Consider the following 19,209-nt stretch of genomic DNA (forward strand, 5'->3'; position numbering starts at 1 on the left):
TTTGATATCCTGTTTTCCACTCCCTTTAAGGAGTCTCAAAGCGGCTAACATTCTCCTTTCCCTTCCTCCCCCACAACAAACACTCTGTGAGGTGAGTGGGGCTGAGAGACTTCAGAGAAGTGTGACTGGCCCAAGGTCACCCAGCAGCTGCATGTGGAGAAGCGGAGACGCGAACCTGGTTCCCCAGATTACGAGTCTATCGCTCTTAACCACTACACCACACTGGCTCTCTAGTGTCAGCAGCAAAAAGAATAACTCACTCGAGGCCAGTGAAGCTAAAGCTTTGTTCAAGGAAACAAACCACAGCTCAGGCCTAATGGTCTCAGCAACCCTTTCCAGGAGGTCTTGTCCATGTAGTAGTCCCAATGAAGGACTGAAGGACCCCGCATGGCAGAGACCGTGCTGAGGAGGGCTGCACTGAGGAAGAATGTTGGTCCTGATCCTGATCCTGAACCTTCCCAGGAGCAGGAGGACAGCATAGATTTGGAACAGTGGTTTGCAGAGGGGCATAGTTCAGAAGGCAGAAGCTGGGAAATACTGGACAGGGGAAACAGCTAGCAGAAGAAACACTAGAAGAGAGTTAACAAATTCACAGTTTCTGGATAGTTTCCACCCCCTTCCTCAAAGTCCCGGAGAGCTCAGAAAGTTTCAGAACAGAAAACGCAGCGGCTACAAACTCAGATTACAAGACGTAGGAGTGATGTAGATTAATAGGGATGGAGGAGTGAGTGACCTTAATTGGGAGCACCGCCATTCTGGTTAGAGGCTTACTTTTGTCCTTCGCTGTCTTTATTAAAGAAATTAACTGGTAAGAATGCCCTTTCGTTTGATCTGTTCATTTATGGCCATGGGGGAGGAAGCAGATTCCCCGAAGCCTGACACCAGCGTCCTCTAGAACTCCTCCTCTCCGGGGTCTTTCCCATGCAGTCTCAGACTGCGTCTGTGCACAACCACCCTCTGCTCTGCCAGTTTCATTTCTCTGTGAGTTCTGGGAGACCAGCGGGGAGGGGAGCTGGTTGCAGCAGTGGGGGAAGACTCCCTTGATTCTTCAGCAGCTGCTTCTTGGCCCCACTCCTCACCAGCCTCTGCTTCCGCCTCCCAATTCTGGACTGCTCTCTGCCACAGACTCTCCCAGCTCACTAAGACCTGTTACCTCTTCAGCTTATGACACCTTCTCCTTACAGTCTGCTCCCTCTTCTCCCTCTGACTGCTCCTTGTCGTCCCACCACCAGTCCCCTGTCTCTGAGTCTTCTTCCCCTGTGGGTTCTCTTGAATGTTCCCTGGCTGGGCCTCCCACCACTCCTCAGCATCCAGACAGTTCATGACAAGTAGAGAGAGAAAGAAAGAGAAAGTCAGGGATGGGAGAAGAGTGAAAGATGGAGATACACAGTCTAAATTTAAGGGGGGGGGAGGGAGACTAGACTTGACACAGGTCTGCCACCAAAAATGGTAGCCCTGTGTCAAATTATTTCCTACTGTCCTGTTACATTTAGCTAAATGCTTTTGTGTTGTTTCTCCAACTCCGTTCAGTGTTGTTGGCTTTTGCTGTTCAGGAAGTTGTAGGGAAACAGCATGGGTACATCTAACTAAATAATACAGGAGGCGAGAAAGCAACAAAGGATGCCTCTTTTCAGGGACATCCCTGTGTCAAGTGTCACGTCTTGTTCCATCCTTAACTAGGGGAAGGGATAGCTGATTGGTTAAAGCACCTGCTTTCCATGCAGACTATCCCAGGTTCAGTTCCCGACATCGCCAGTTAGGGCGGGGCGAGAGAGAGCCACTGCCGGTCAGTGTAGACGACTTCACTTGTTATAAAGCAGCTTCTTACCAAAACTGGAACGGCCTCCAAGATAGTGAGGCATTGTAGAGATTGGAGCCGGTTGACCATCGATCAACAGAGATGTGAAGAGATTTCCGGCGACTGGCATTTTCTTATGCCCCAGTGTGAAAGATAATGGATCAAATGGGAAATCAATGGGAAATACGACATTTTCTCCAGTGCATGCTTCAGAGTGCATTACACCAAGGTTTTTGGTTCCATTATTACGATGATATATTGCTGGAGGTGGGCAGGGAATGAGCATCGGAGGAGGAAACTTAACTCGACACAGTTTCTATTCATAGTTTTGCTCGTGCCGGGAATGACTCCTAAGATATGTACGAATATTTCCCCACTGCCAATGCTGCCGCAAGCCATTCTTTTTGGAGAGTGTGAAATCAATTAGTGATTTTCTGCCTATAAAGTGGCAAGGCGAAAATTTATATGTCTATCTATCCATCTATCTGTCAGAAATCCTGGATTTCCCAAAGATAATATCAGCAGAGGATAAGATCAGATCTATTACCTCTGTGTTTTGTTATGTTTTGGTTAATATTTTACGCATTGCAGAAGAATTGCCAGAGTCGTTTCCAGACATGACACATGGCAGACACAACTGGTATGGACCAATCGGGGCTAAGCCATGTGCTTCCTAAAGCAGACAAGGAAAACGCAGATGGGAGCCCTGATTAGACCAGAGGGGGGAAGAGGAAATCCTCATCTACAGAGGTCGCTGTTATCCATGGATCTGGAACACCCCACCTGTAATCATCTGGTGCTTCCAGGGAGGGGCTTAATTTGCAAATGGGTCCCAGGGATACCGCAAATGGGTCATTGGCAATAGAGGTTTTTCTTTTTTAATAAAAAAAAATTTAAGAATCAAATTTCCTAGAGAAAGGGGAAATCCAGATTAAATTTGGGGGCAGGATACTGGCTGGTGTCTTGATGCCAATGCTGCAATCATCTTGCATGCTCAAGAAACTGGCATGCACAGGAAGTACTGATTCCACAATAAATAGCAAGTTCGCAAAATTACCTTCGTATTGCTGGGTGTCTATCAACTGCCCAAAGATGGAAAACATTATCTGAAATTAACACCTCATTATGATGGAGTAATATATGGAAAATTACAGTCCATGAAAATCTTACTGGGCATACCCGTTTTTTGAAAGGAAAATCAAAGGTAACCTCGTTGGTGGGAATACAGTGGTATCTCGGGTTACAGACGCTTCAGGTTACAGACTCCGCTAACCCAGAAATAGTACCACAGGTTAAGAACTTTGCTTCAGGATGAGAACAGAAATTGCGCGGTGGCAGCTGGAGGTCCCATTAGCTAAAGTGGTACCTCAGGTTAAGAACAGTTTCAGGTTAAGAACGGACCTCCATAACGAATTAAGTACTTAACCCGAGGTACCACTGTATGTTAAAAAAAAAAAGAGAAACTTTACATTTGCCTCTTCCACAAGCCTCTCAGGAAATTTGGGATAAGTAACATCTGACTGCTTGAATCAGAAAAATTATTGACGTAATATTTTATTCCTTTTATTCTTGGTACTCCTTGTGCCTCTGATAGTTTAATTCCCACACCTGTGGACCTCTCACTTCTCCATTTCCCTGTCTGCATCTTATCACAAATATCTAGATAACCTGCTTTATCACTTCTTATTGTGCATGTAACATCCCATGCCAACTTTGGCTTCGTTTTGTATTTATGCGTTTCTCTCATGATTTTATTATTTGGGTTATATGGAAAAATCCCCTTCATGGATCATGGCCACTGGTCCCACCACCTCCTGGCAAATAGAAGGGGAAGAAATGGAGGCAGTGAGAGATTTTACTTTCTTGGGCTCCATGATCACTGCAGATGGTGACAGCAGCCACGAAATTAAAAGACGCCTGCTTCTTGGGAGAAAAGCAATGACAAACCTAGACAGCATCTTAAAAAGCAGAGACATCACCTTGCCAACAAAGGTCCGTATAGTTAAAGCCATGGTTTTCCCAGTAGTGATGTATGGAAGTGAGAGCTGGACCATAAAGAAGGCTGAACGCCTAAGAATGGATGCTTTTGAATTATGGTGCTGGAGGAGACTCTTGAGAGTCCCATGGACTGCAAGAAGATCAAACCTCTCCATTCTGAAGGAAATCAGCCCTGAGTGCTCACTGGAAGGACAGATCCTGAAGCTGAGGCTCCAATACTTTGGCCACCTCATGAGAAGAGAAGACTCCCTGGAAAAGACCCTGATGTTGGGAAAGATGGAGGGCACAAGGAGAAGGGGACGACAGAGGACGAGATGGCTGGACAGTGTTCTCGAAGCTACCAGCATGAGTCTGACCAAACTGCGGGAGGCAGTGGAAGACAGGAGTGCCTGGCGTGCTCTGGTCCCTGGGGTCAGGAAGACACGACTAAACAACAACAACAGCTGAATGCCATGAGCACACTGGAAAACTGGCACCTAAATTTCACACTGGTACCCAAACATATTGTGCATCCAATGCATTTTCGTGGAAAAGCATTGCTTCTAGTGCCTCACGTGCCTGAAGATTTAAGGAAAGGGGAAACCCTGGCAAGCAATTTTGTTTTTGTTTTTTGTTTTTTTAATGAATAGGGGCTTTGATCTTGCAGGCTGCTCTGCAACTGAGCCTGTGCTTTTCAAGTTTGCAGATGGAGTGGAAATTCAGAGTAACCGCAGGACTCCTGGCACAGGTGATTTTTCCTGTTTTCAAAGTTGAAACTTGCAGCAGCAGCTGCTGCTGCTTCTCTCTCGAACAGGACAGCCATCAATGGATTCGGATGATTTGTGGACAGAATGGGAGGATGGGATAGAAGCTTAAAAACTGCATGCATAGTCTTCCTAATTTTTTTTTTTAAGGTGCTCTCAACTACCTGGAAATTGAAGTCTGCCACCAGATCACTTCTGGAGGTCTGGCAACCCTAATCTGGAGGGCTCAAACCCCAGTCTTATGTGTGCCTTTGCATGTGCCCATATTGTCAACATAAGAATAACACTTAAACATTGCAAGTACTTGACTTTTCATTTCCTTTTCCTCCTTTCTTTTCCTTCCTTCCTTCCTTCCTTCCTTCCTTCCTTCCTTCCTTCCTTCCTTCCTTCCTTCCTTCCTCCCATCTGCATTGTTCAGTTAGCCTAAAGGACTCCTGCTTTCATATATTTTTCCTGACATAAAAATTGCCGTGCTGATATATCCAGTAACTTTGCACTCAGTTACCAGTGTTTTCGTTGGAGAGCATTTCTCCAGGCCTTGTTTCAGCATGAAAGGACTTATTGATACTTCTTCTTTTAAAAAAAGACCAACCAATGGAAGCCTAGAGTGAAAAGGAGTCAGCAAAAGAGATCTTTAAGTCCCTTTGAGAGCACACCTGGCCGGGTCACCTTGAAGTGGGCTTTAATTGACTGGTAGACAAAAGAGCAGAACAAAAGTTCTTGAGAGAGGGGAGGAGAGGCTTCTTACCCTTTGGCTTTTAAGAACTCCACCTTCCCTGACCTTATTATTGGCTCCTGGAATGAAGGTGCCAGCAACTCTGATTGCTTCCTTTCTTTTTTGTCCGATTCTGCTGTGTTCGTAGAGTTGACTAAAGGAATGGAGGGTGGAGGGGAGACAACATTTTGCAAACATTTGGCAGAACGTAAGCATTAGAATTCAATATTTTTTGAGGGGAGGATTTTCATTTTTGTTTAACTGCTAAATACTCAAAAGTTTGAAATAACTGCAACTTTTAATACCTGAAAGTGCTGTATCCTTTTCTTCTTCAGACTAGCATCCAGTAGTTGTACAGTCATACCTCGGTTTTCAAACAGCTTAGTTCTCGGATGTTTTGGCTCCCGAACGCCTCAAACCTGAAAGTGACCGTTTCGGTTTGTGAGCTATTTTTGGAAGCCGAACATTCAACGGAGCTTCCACAGCTTCTGATTGGCTGCTGGAGCTTCCTGCAGCCAATCAGAAGCCAAGGTTTGGTTTCTGAACGTTATGGAAGTCGAACAGACTTTTGGAATGGATTCTGTTTGACTTTCAAGGTACGACTGTATAGTCCTTTCAGTTCCCGCAAAATACTTTTTATTTTTTAAAAAATAATAATTAACTATTCAATTCCTTATAAAACTTTTAAAATATCAATATATCAATGGGGGAAATGTATCAAAGGAGCAGGCCAATTTTAGATTTGCTGGGGAATTCCCCTTCATTCCATTTTGACTCCATGTTAACTGCGCTTAGTGAGCGGGGAGATCCTGTGGAAGAGAGCAGTCCAGAATCAGAGGCAGAAGCTGAAGCAGGGGAAGAGGGAGGCCAAGAGGCAGAGATGAGTCAGGCTGGGGAAGGGTCACAGTTGTCTCCCCCTCCTGCTGCTACAAGGTCCCCTTCTTCCTTCTCTCCCAGAACCAGAAGAGGCATGAAGAGGGCAGCGGAGAGATTGGCTGCATGCAGGTGCAGTCTCCGATTGCTTGGAAAAGGCCCTAGGGAGACAGGAGCTTTGTCTCACAACTGATTCATGTGGCCAGACTTACTGGGGATGAGCTGCTGTGCTCATCAGGCCTGACACTCAGCAAAATCAGTGAAGATTGTGCTTTTCCTAATAAAGAGTTAACTCCAACTTTGAACAGTGTGATTTACTGCCAGCTCACACTTTGACACTGGAGGGCACCAGCTTGGGAAAGGCTATCTTACAGAGACAGAGGATTCACCCAGCCTTTCCCTGTCCAGTGTTTGTGGCACTTAACTAATTCCTTAGATGGTTGGATGACTCACACATGGAATTTTGCAGAAGGCCAGTTACATGTTAAAGAAAGAAAGAACATCTCCTAAAAGGGCAAGTCCTTAACCCAGTAAATAAATAAAATAGTTGATAGGTAAAGGTAAAGGGACCCCTGACCATTAGGTCCAGTCGCAGACGACTCTGGGGTTGCGGTTCTCATCTCACTTTATTTGCCAAAGGAGCCAGCATACAACTTTGGGTCATGTGGAAAGCATGACTAAGCCGCTTCTGGCGAACCAGAGCAGCGCACGGAAACACCGTTTACCTTCCCGCTGGAGCGGTACCTATTTATCTACTTGCACCTATTTATCTACTTGCACCTTGACGTGCTTTCGAACTGCTAGGTTGGCAGGAGCAGGGACTGAGCAACGGGCGCTCACCCTGTCACGGGGATTCGAACTGCCGACCTTCCGATCAGCAAGCCCTAGGCTCTGTGGTTTAGACCACAGCACCACCCACATCCCAAAATAGTTGATAGCAATTGGTATATGGATCTGCACAAAATGTGGGTTAAGAATCTGCACGGCACACACATGTTTTCATTTCCTTAATGCCTGTTTGGTTTAGCTGCCGGTGTGTCAGAGGGAGCCTTGGGCTTTCTGTTATTTCTAAGCCACGGCGCATAAGCTGCTGCAGCCGAGAGGTCGGGGCTTCCCCCTCGGATCTGGGCTGCTTCCTCTGTTTGTTCTCCCCCTTTCTTCTCCAAACCGTTTAGTGGAACAGTCCTAAATTGCCGGCTCCAAATTAATAACTGGAACCTGGATTACTTCACCATCAGAAGCCTTGGCAGCTCAGCCCCCCTCCGATTGATTGCAGGTGAACGGCTCCCAATTGCTCTTTCCTGGGTCATGCCTCTGGCCTGCGGACCACCTGGAAGGCAGCATTTGTTAAATTGCCCCGAAGATCCCCTGCCCTCCCCTTCTGCCGCCCACTTCTCCGCTTCCTGGTCCCTATGTAAACCCACCATCTCGGCCTTCAGCAGCACGCAGTGGCTTCAATTAGCCTTTTTACGAGTCAAGAGGCCATCTCGGCATCGGGCGTGCTTGCTTGGCGCACTCCCTGGGGCTATGCGCTCGGAACATAGGGGAAGCTCTGTTTATTTGGACGGCACGGCCAGCACATCTACTTAAAATGCTTCTCGGCTGGGAGACGTGGCCTGCTTAGGGTTAAGTCTGCTCTTAAAGCAATTTAATTAAAGCTGTTCAGATTCCTGGCCTGATAATGCTTTGCTGGATCTGACCAAGGTAAAGCCCATGTGGACCGGATGCCGTTTCCAGCTGCTGACAATCAAATGCTTCGGCAGAGTCTCAAAGTTTCCTGGGAAGTAGGAAGGTTTAACCCAGACCCTCCAAGTGTCTCTGTTTTCCAGGGACAGTCCGAGATTTACAGAAGCCATTCCTGTTTCTGATGTGATCCCAGAATGTCCCGCTTTTCCTTAGGATGCCCCTATTTTCATCGGAGCAACATTGGAGGGCATGGCGTTATGTGACTCCCAAGCATAGGAGATAAGTAACTATACAACTTTCAGAAGACATATTGAAGGCAGCCCTGCACTGGGAAGTTTAAAACTTTATTATATTTTTATACATGTTGGAAGTCACCAAGAGTAGCTGGAGCCACACACTCAGTCGGGCAGGGTATAAATAAAACAACAACAACTATTATTATTATTACTACTGTACATTTCCATCAGAGAAATGTTATGTGACCCCCGAGCCAAGGAGATAAGTAACTATACAACCTTTAGAAGATATCTGAAGGCAGTCCTGTATGGGGATTTTTTAAAAAAAATAGTTTGATGTTTTATTATGTATTTATATATGTTGGAGGGACGCGGGTGGCGCTGTGGGTTAAACCACAGAGCCTAGGACTTGCCGATCAGAAGGTCGGCGGTTTGAATCCCCATGACAGGGTGAGCTCCTGTTGCTCAGTCCCTGCTCCTGCCAACCTTGCAGTTCGAAAGCACGTCAAAGTGCAAGTAGATAAATAGGTACCACTCTGGTGGGAAGGTGTATGGCATTTTCGTGCGCTGATCTGGTTCGCCAGAAGCGGCTTAGTCATGCTGGCCACATGACCTGGAAGCTGTATCCCGGCTCCCTCGGCCAATAAAGCGAGATGAGCGGTGCAACCCCAGAGTCGGTCACGACTGGACCTAATGGTCAGGGGTCCCTTTACCTTTATATATGTTGGAACCCTCCCAGAGTGGCTGGGGCAACCCAGTTAGATGGGTGGGGGTATAAATAATAACATGATGATGATGGAATAGGACATCCGTATTTTTATCGGCAAAATGTTGGAGGATATGTAAATCGCTTTGCAACTCAGAGAGGGGCAACGGGTGTGCTAACAACCTTTGCACCCTTAACAAACTACAGATCCCAGAATCTTTCAGGGAAACCAGGACTGTTTAACCTGCTTGGCTGGAGAACCACTTTGCGCATTGCAGATTTTGGCAGATGGCTGTGTTGTGGTTTGTATGTAGTTTAGGCTAATCTGGTAGGTTTGCTTTTACAGGTGAACTGAATGGAGTGTCTCCTATTACCTTAGAGGCCTGGGAACGATCTTTCTCCCTCTGCCCGAGAGTTTGGACATCTTCTGCCAGTTGCAGGATGGAACAACATGGACCAATGGTTTGGTATCAGTCGACTTTATATGTCTTTTCTCTCCTCTATCCCACTCCATTATTCCTAAGATTGCGCAAATCTATTACTCTCCTCATAAATATTCCCGTCAAAAAATGTTTCCTTGCCTATGTTCTTGGCAGCAGCAGCTGTTAGAAAATTCCCAAAGCCAGAGCATTGGCAACAGCCTTCCTTTGTGTGCGTGTTGGTCTCCTAACCTACCACAGAATATTATTAAACTTTTTCCACTCTGCTTCTTTCCCCATCTGCAGGGTAGAAAAGAGTTTGGTACCAAATTTGGACGCTGTGTGACAGAATGCAAAGGCGATATGCATTTTTTTTATTATTATTAAGGAGCCTGATTGAAATTAAACTTTGTAGCAGTGAACTCACCTCCTGACGTGCTGCGAAAAGTGGGGCGGGCCTGAGGAGCCGTACCCAACCAGACATGTGCAAGGCTCTCTCTGACTGATGCCTTCTTGACTGCAGGAAACCCAAACATCTGCTTTGATTCAGTCTTGATGGAACGCTTGCTTGTAAATTCATGACTTAATCAGGACTGCTGAAACAAATGGCACATACTGCGGTGAAGGGGGGCAGGGGAGAGATCAGAGCCAACATCAGATCTATCTGTCAGTGAATGCTGTATAACAACGCCAAATCATAGAATCACAGAGTTGGAAGGTACCCCAAGCAAGGGGTCATCTAGTCCAACCCCTGCAAATGCAGGAATCCTACTGCAATAATAATAATAATAATAATAATAATAATAATAATAATAATAATAATAATAATAATAATAATAATAATTTATTATTTATACCCTGCCCATCTGGCTGGGTTCCCCCAGCCACTCTGGTTGGCTCCCAACAGAATACAGTGGAACCTCGGTTTACAAACTTAATCTGTTCCAGATGTCCGTTCTTAAACTGAAACCGTTCTTAAACTGAGGCGTGCTTTCCGTAATGAGGCCTCCCGCCACTGGTGACCTTCCACCGTTCAGATTCCGTTCGTAGACTGAGGTAAAATTCGCAAACCGGGACACTACTTCCAGTTTTGTAGAGTTTGTAAACCGAATCGTGCGTAAGCAGGACTGTTCTTAAACCAAGGTACCACTGTATTAAAAACACGACAAAACATCAAACATTAAAAACTTCCCTAAACAGGGTTGCCTTCAGATGTCTTCTAAAAGTCAGGTGGTTTTTTATGTCCTTGACATCTGGTGGGAGAGCGTTCCGCAGGGCGGGTGCCACCACTGAGAAGGCCCTCTGCCTGGTTCCCTGTAACCTCACTTATCACAGTGAGGGAACCACCAGAAGGGCCTCAGAGCTGGACCTCAGTGTCTGGCTGAATGATGGGGTTGGAGACGTTCTTTTAAAAACCAAGTCGTTTTTGGTGCTGTTTTTTTAAGCTATTTTATAGATTTGTTAACAAAAATTAAGAAGTGCAAACATAACAGAAAGGAAGAAAGCAAAGAATAAAAAAAATGTTAACCATAAGCAGCCCACAAGGACAAAAGGGCAAAGGCACAACGCAGCTCCAAAGGGAATGATAAAAATATCAGCTCCTAGTAAGATTCCCTTCACAGATAATAAGATATATATATATAAATGAAAGTATTCTCCATCTGTGTGTTCCATCATAATTGAGAATAAAGGAATATAGCCTTAAAAGAAAGAGATCTCAGGGTGCTCTACAACATAAAATCACAATATAGAAACAACAAGATACATAGTAAACAACAACAACAACAACAACAACAACAACAACAACAAACCAATAATCCCCTCTCCTACAACACATTTAAAAGGGCTTTAGATGTCAATCAACCAAAGGCCTGGTTGAAGAGGAACATTTTTGCCTGGATTCTAAAGGTGTATAATGAAGGCACCAGGAGAGCACACCCTCCAACATTTGTCCGATGGAAATAGGAATGTTCCATTTCATAATGATGATTTTACTATTTATACCCCACACATCTTACTGGGTTGCCCCAGCCACTCTGGGCAGCTCCCAACATATATAAAAACATAATAAAACATTTTTTTTTTTAAATCCCCATACAGGATTGCCTTCAGACAGCTCAAGGGTTGGATAACTCCATACCCTCCAACATTTCTCCGATGAAAATAGGGACGTCCTAAGTAAAAGTGGCTCCTGATGTATGGAAGTGAGAGCTGGACCATAAAGAAGGCAGATCGCCAAAGAATCGATGCTTTTGAATTATGGTGCTGGAGGAGACTCTTGAGAGTCCCATGGACTGCAAGAAGATCAAACCGATCCATTCTGAAGGAAATCAGCCCTGAGTGCTCACTGGAAGGACAGATCCTGAAGCTGAGGTTCCAATACTTTGGCCACCTCATGAGAAGAGAAGACTCCCTGGAAAAGACCCTGATGTTGGGAAAGATGGAGGGCACAAGGAGAAGAGGACGACAGAGGACAAGATGGTTGGACAGTGTTCTTGAAGCTACGAACATGAGTTTGACCAAACTGCGGGAGGCAGTGGAAGACAGGAGTGCCTGGCGTGCTCTGGTCCAGGGGGTCACGAAGAGTCGGACACAACTAAATGACTAAACAACAAACAACAACAACAACATAGGAAAAGTGGACATTCCAGGATCAAATCGGGAACAGGGACGGCTTCTCTAAATCAGGGACATCCCCGGAAAATAGGGACACTCAGAGGGTCTGCAGGTGAGACTTCCTGGGGAAAGCCTTCCACAGATGGGGAGCCACTGCAGAAAAGGTCCCGTTGCCACCCTCTGGATCTCTTGTGGAGGAGACACATGAAGAATTGTCTCAAAGGATGATCTCAGGGTCTGGATAGGCTCATATGGAGAGGTGGTCCTTGAGATATTGCGGCCCTGAGCCATGAACAGTGTCCCTGCTGACTAATAAATCATCCCAGTGGCTCAAATTGGGAAAGGTATTAAGGAAGCTGCAGTGGCTGTGTTCTAAGTTCACCACTGGGAGCAAGGCTCACCTTATGTTCATGTGATAATTACTAATCCTCCTCCTCAGTATTATTATTATTTTGTATGCTATGGGATCGCCTCTCCTGGTATGCCCCATGGAGGACCTTGAGGTCCACAAATGACAACATTTTGGAGGTCCCAAGCCCCGACGTGGTGGAACGCTCTGTCACAAGAGACTAGGGCCCTGTGGGACTTGACATCTTTTTGCAGGGCCTGCAAGACAGAGCTGTTCCACCAGGCCTTTGGTTTGGGCTCAGTCTGACCCTTATGTTTCCCTCCCCTTATGGTTTTGATCTATGGGCTACTTTTAAAATGAGGCTGCATTTTAAATTGCATTTTAACCTGCAGTTTAAATTAGTTTTTTCCTATTATGTTTTTACTGTAATTTGATTGTTTTTAGTTGCCCTGAGCCAGCTCTGGCCGGGGAGAGCGGGGTATAAATAAAATTATTATTATTATTATTATTATTATTATTATTATTATTATTATTATATTACAGTATACAGAATTGTAGAATTGTAGAGCTGGAAGGGAACCAAGGGTCATCTAATCCAACCCCCTGCAAAGCAGGAATCTCAACCAAAGCACCCATGACAGATGGCCATCGAACCTCTGCTTAAAAGTACTCTCCATGGAAGGAGAGCCCACCGCCTCCCAAGGGAGACCATTCCACTGTCAAACAGCTCTTACTGTCAGAAAAATTCTTCATAATATGTTTTCTTAATACATGGGAAAAGAAAACCGCTTTCCTGCCTTTGTTAAGCTGTAGAGGAGACTCTGCATAATGTCAGACAAAAGGGATTGGGACGGATGCCACCAGACTTCAGTGCAACATGAAGCTGTCTGTGCCCTCCTGGGCAGGGAGAAATCAATGTTTGACAGCAGACAATTCCTTGGGGGTGGGGGGGATGTGTAACACTGTAAAGTATTCAGCGGGAGGGGGCTGGTTGCAATGGGGGGGGTTGGGGGGGTTGGAAGGCTCTGCCTCCGTCAGGGCATGTCTTTGATTTTCTCTTTACGGCCCCCATGTTGAGTGATCTGTCTTATTGGCACCAAGTTAACTATTTTTAAATGATGTGGCAGCTGGCTCAACACATATTTCAAAGATTTATGCTCCGGCTTCTGGCTGGAAGGGGGAAAATTCTGGACCAGTTACTACCGTTTATCCCATATACAGATATGGGCTTCGTAAATTCGTCCCAGGCCATTCAGAGTGCAGAGTCTTCAGGAGCTAAAAACAGGGCAATGAGGTAACCGAGGCAGGCAGGGCAGAAGCAGCCGCCCCGGGAAAATATAGGACAGATTTGCATTTAAGAACATTAGGGATTGCTGTGCAGAGTCAGCCACCGAGCTCAGAGTTTGGCCAGCCGAGTTTGCACAAGTAAGGCAAGATGTGGGGTCCCTCCCTTTTACAGTGGTGCCTCACAAGACGAAATTAATTCGTTCCGCAAGTCTCCTCGTCTTGCGGTTTTTTCGTCTTGCGATGCACGGTTTCCCATAGGAATGCATTGAAAATCAATTAATGCGTTCCTAGGGAAACCGCCTTCAGACCAGGTCCGGGGACAGTCTGTCCCCCGACCTCTTCTGAAGGCTGGGGGGGGGGACAAGGGCTTTTCTTCCCACCCCCAGCATTTTAAAAAACCCCGGGACAGCGGAGGACTTCTCCGCTGTCCGGGCGATCTTAAAATGCTGGCGGGCGGCATTTTAAAATCGCCCGGGACAGCGGAGGACTTCTCCGCTGTCCGGGGCGATTTAAAAGCCCCTGGGAAGGCAGGCAGGGGGGACAAAGACTTTCGCCCCCCGCCCGCCTTCAGAAGGTGTTCCCGCCCCCCGCCCCGCTTCGGAGCAGCGTTCCGAAGCGGGGTGGCTGGGGCAGGTGTTCCCGCCCCCCGCCCGGCTTCGCAGCAGCGCTCCGGAGCCCGGCGGCTGGGGCAGGTGTTCCCGCCCCCGTCCCGCTTCGGAGCAGCGTTCCGAAGCGGGGTGGCTGGGGCAGGTGTTCCCGCCCCCCGTCCCGCTTCGGAGCAGCGTTCCGGAGCCCGGCGGCTGGGGCAGGTGTTCCCGCCCCCCCACCCCGCTTCGGAGCACCGGGAGAAGCGATCTCCCCGCAGCCCCTTGCTTCAAAAGAGGTCCGGGACCTCTTTTGAAGCAAGCGGCTGCGGAGATAAGCGATCTCCCCGCAGCCGCTTGCTTCAAAAGTGGTCCGGGACCTCTTTTGAAGCAAGCGGCTGCGGGGAGAAGCGCAGCCGCTTGCTTCAAAAGAGGTCCGGGGGCAGCGGGAAGCACTTCCGCTGCCCCCGGACCTCTTTTGAAGCAAGGGGCGGTGGGGAGAAGCGATCTCCCCGCAGCCTCTTGCTTCAAAAGAGGTCCGGGACCTCTTTTGAAGCAAGCGGCTGCGGAGATAAGCGATCTCCCCGCAGCTGCTTGCTTCAAAAGTGGTCCGGGACCTCTTTTGAAGCAAGCGGCTGCGGGGAGAAGCGCAGCCGCTTGCTTCAAAAGAGGTCTGGGACCTCTTTTGAAGCAAGCGGCTGCGGAGATAAGCGATCTCCCCGCAGCCGCTTGCTTCAAAAGAGGTCCGGGGGCAGCGGGAAGCACTTCCGCTGCCCCCGGACCTCTTTTGAAGCAAGGGGCGGTGGGGAGAAGCGATCTCCCCGCCGCCCCTTGCTTCAAAAGAGAAGACCCGCTGTCCCCGGGGCAAGCTTCGTTTTGCGAAGCAAGCCCATAGGGAAATTCGTCTTGCGAGGCAACTCGAAAACGAAAAAACCTTTCGTTTTGCGAGTTTTTCGTCTCGCGAGGCGTTTGTCTTGCGGGGTACCACTGTACTCCTCAATACTTTGGGCATCGTGCCCCAGCCAAAATCCCCCAAAATTGTGCTCTTCTCTGCTAGGCCAGTGGCCGGAGGACATCGCTGTAAACTGCTTAGATTGTGGTGCAAATAATGAAGACCACAATCTTCCTGGTCTTCCAAATCAGGTGGTCTTAGAGGACCAATCCTGTCACAGCACCTGCTATAGGTCCAAGACTCTCCACACTCCTTCAATATACCCTCCAACGTTTCTCCAATGAAAATAGGGACGTCCCATTCCATAATAATTCCCCCCCCCCATTTATACCCCACACATTTTACTGGGTTGCCCCAGCCATTCTGGGAGGCTTCCAACATACAGTGGTACCTCGGGTTAAGAACTTAATTCATTCTGGAGGTCCGTTCTTAACATGAAACTGTTTTTAACCTGAGGTACCACTTTAGCTAATGGGGCCTCCCGCTACCGCCGCGCGATTTCTGTTCTCATCCTGAAGCAAAGTTCTTAACCCGAGGTAATATTTTTGGGTTAGCGGAGTCTGTAACCTGAAGCATATGTAACCTGAAGCGTATGTAACCTGAGGTACCACTGTATATAAAAACATAATAAAACATTAAACATTTTTTTTAAAAACCCTTTCCTATACAGGATTGCATTCGGAGGGCTCGAGATTCAGATAACTCCATACCTTCCAACGTTTCTCCAGTGAAAATAGGGATTTTCAAATTTGCTGACACTCAATATTCCAGCAAATTTGGAAAACTCAGCAGTGGCCAGAAGATTGGAGAAGATCAGTCTACATCCCATTCCCAAGCAGGGCAGTGCCAAAGAATGCTCCAACTACCGCACAATTGCACTCATTTCACACGCTAGCAAGGTTATGCTTAAAATTCTACAAGGAAGGCTCAAGCAGTATGTGGATCGAGAACTCCCAGAAGTGCAAGCTGGATTTAGAAGAGGCAGAGGAACCAGAGACCAAATTGCAAACATGCGCTGGATTATGGAGAAAGCTAGAGAGTTCCAGAAAGACATCTACTTCTGCTTCATTGACTATGCAAAAGCCTTTGACTGTGTCGACCACAGCAAACTATGGCAAGTTCTTAAAGAAATGGGAGTGCCTGATCACCTCATCTGTCTCCTGAGAAATCTCTATGTGGGACAAGAAGCTACAGTTAGAACTGGATATGGAACAACTGATTGGTTCAAAATTGGGAAAGGAGTACGACAAGGCTGTATTTTGTCTCCCTGCTTATTTAATTTATATGCAGAATACATAATGCGAAAGGCTGGGCTGGATGCATCCCAAGCTGGAATTAAGATTGCTGGAAGAAATATCAACAACCTCAGATATGCAGATGACACAACCTTGATGGCAGAAAGTGAGGAGGAATTAAAGAACCTTTTAATGAGGGTGAAAGAGGAGAGCGCAAAATATGGTCTGAAGCTCAACATCAAAAAAACGAAGATCATGGCCACTGGTCCCATCACCTCCTGGCAAATAGAAGGGGAAGAAATGGAGGTAGTGAGAGATTTTACTTTCTTGGGCTCCATGATCACTGCAGATGGTGACAGCAGCCACGAAATTAAAAGACGCCTGCTTCTTGGGAGAAGGGCAATGACAGGCCTAGACAGCATCTTGAGAAGTAGAGATGTCACCTTTCCAACAAAGGTCCGTATGGTTAAAGCCATGGTTTTCCCAGTAGTGATGTATGGAAGTGAGAGCTGGACCATAAAGAAGGCTGATCGCCGAAAAATTGATGCTTTTGAATTATGGTGCTGGAGAAGACTCTTGAGAGTCCCATGGACTGCAAGAAGATCAAACGCATCCATTCTTAAGGAAATCAGCCCTGAGTGCTCACTGGAAGGACAGATCGTGAAGCTGAGGCTCCAGTACTTTGGCCACCTCATGAGAAGAGAAGACTCCCTGGAGAAGACACTGATGCTGGGAAAGATGGAGGGCACAAGGAGAAGGGGGCGACAGAGGACAAGATGGTTGGATAGTGTTTTCGAGGTTACCAGCATGGGTTTGACCAAACTGCGGGAGGTAGTGGAGGACAGGGGTGTCTGGCATGTTCTGGTCCATGGGGTCACGAAGAGTCGGACACGACTAAACGACTAAACAACAGCAACAAAAGGAAAAGCGGGACATTCTGGGATCAAATCAGAAACCTGGACGGCTTCTCTAAATCAGGGACGTCCCTGGAAAATAGGAACGCTTGGAGGGTCTGCAATCTGGCCTGTGAAGCCGTAATTTATTTTATTACTTGATTCATATAATTTATACACTGCTTGATTGGAAAAAAGAAAACCACCCTCAAAGCTGCTTTCAAAGAGAACAAAAGAATGAAAGTACTAGTGAAAGCAATTCTTTAAAACATTCAGAAGATAAAATCGGCAATAAACTAAAAGCAGACGTTCTACTAGTCTTGAAAGGCTTGCAGAAATGAAAATGTTTTAAGCCAGCACTGAAAACAGTAGAGTGAAGGAGCCTGCCTGATGTCAATAGGCAGGAAGTTCCGGAGTTCCGTCAGCAATTGTGCTGCAGCATTCTGCACAAACTGCAGCTCCCAGATCAAGCTTGAGAAGTGTCACACTAGGCAGGCAGTTCTTTTCATTTCTCTCCCACCCCTTTCCCGCCTTCCTATGTCCTGCCGAAGCTGAGGTCGCTCTTGAACCCCATTAAATAAGGGGCCATTTAGCAGCTGATGTCTAGCAAGGCCGCTTCCTTACGCTGAGATCCTCCAAGGCTTGCAGAGAGAGGATTGCTTCGAAAGGGATTCACTTCAAGTCTGCAGTAGGCTGGTGCTCGCCAAGCTTAAAGGTAAAGGTAAAGGACCCCTGACCATTAGTGTTAAGTTGTGGGTGAACATATCAGACGACACAGTGATTCTTCAAACAGCTCTTGTTTATTCACAGGCTAGGACAGAACTGAACTGAAGGGCTCAGTCAGCCTGCTTATATAGAGCTCCAGTACAACGTAACTGTAACAATATCCCAAAACTATCCAATCACTGAACGTCACTTTCGATCCCTTATTTGCATAACTATCTACAGTATCCCCCTGCTGGCCCAGGGTGAGAACTTCAGTACATAACAATTAGGTCCAGTTGCAGACGACTCTGGGGTTGCGGAGCTCATCTTGCTTTATTAACCGAGGGAGCCAGCGTACAGCATGTGGCCAGCATGACTAAGCCGCTTCTGGTGAACCAGAGCAGTGCACGGAAACAACGTTTACCTTCCCGCCAGAGTGGTACCTATTTATCTACTTGCACTTTGACGTGCTTTCGAACTGCTAGGTTAGCAGGAGCTGGGACAGAGCAACGGGAGCTCACCCCGTCCTGGGGATTCTAACCGCCAACCTTCTGATCGGCAAGCCCTAGGCTCTGTGGTTTAACCCACAGCGCCACCCACGTCCCGCTTGCCAAGCTTACTCGCTGGGAAACAAAGACCAAAGTTTTCAAGGCTGCAGGTGGCAGAGGGAAGAGTCAGAAGATCGGGGGTAGGCCTGGAGGCAAAATGGTCCATTCTGGAAGGCCTCTGCAGAAGGAGACCCACAAGTGGTAAACAATTTACTTGCCAGGGTATGTGCTCCAGAGCTGGCATCATTCTCCCCGCCCCCTTTGGCACAAGGGACGTCAAAGCCCTTCGGAGTGCAAGATAATCTGTGGAGGCTTGAGAGCCAGATGGATGTGTTTGTGATGAGATGAGGGAAGTGAAGTGCCCAGTTATTCCTCGCTCCAGCTTCTATTAATGTTACTGGCACCTCAACAGGTAAATTCACTCGGAAACACTTGGCCCATGAGGTCAGGCGGCAGGAATTGATCAGTCTAATTTTAAGCAAAGTAATGTCAGGAACAAGGAGCCGCCTGCAAAGTGTTTTTACATTAGTTTAAGAGTCAAACAACACATGTTGAGTTCTACCACCTCTCAATAACCCTCTCCTGCTCTGATCTTCTTATTTTTACTCCTTTGCCCCATAAGCTCTTGCATTTGCTGTTTAAAAATGGAATTAAGTTGCAGTAAGCCTTCTAATTAGGGTTGCCAGATCAGGAGAACATACCACCCGACATTTCTCCAATGAAAATAGGCACATACTAAATTATTATTATTATTATTATTATTATTATTATTATTAATAACAACAATGATGATGATGATGTTAATACCCCACCCATCTGACTGGATCACCCCAGCCACTCTGGGATGCTTCCAACACATATAAAAA

General features: G+C 46.9%; 1 long non-coding RNA gene across 1 annotated transcript in view; it reads right to left on the bottom strand.

Moving 5' to 3' along the window:
- The window catches only part of LOC308587524, a 43,315-nt gene extending 24,792 nt beyond the window's left edge, over nt 1–18,523 (bottom strand). The window contains exon 1 of the long non-coding RNA XR_014008426.1: nt 18,416–18,523. This is a non-coding gene — a long non-coding RNA (uncharacterized lncRNA). The remainder of the gene's footprint in view (nt 1–18,415) is intronic.
- Nucleotides 18,524–19,209: the final 686 nt, after the last annotated feature.

This window comes from Podarcis bocagei, assembly GCF_964188305.1.
Source record: "Podarcis bocagei genome assembly, chromosome: 1".
Lineage (NCBI taxonomy): Eukaryota > Metazoa > Chordata > Lepidosauria > Squamata > Lacertidae > Podarcis > Podarcis bocagei.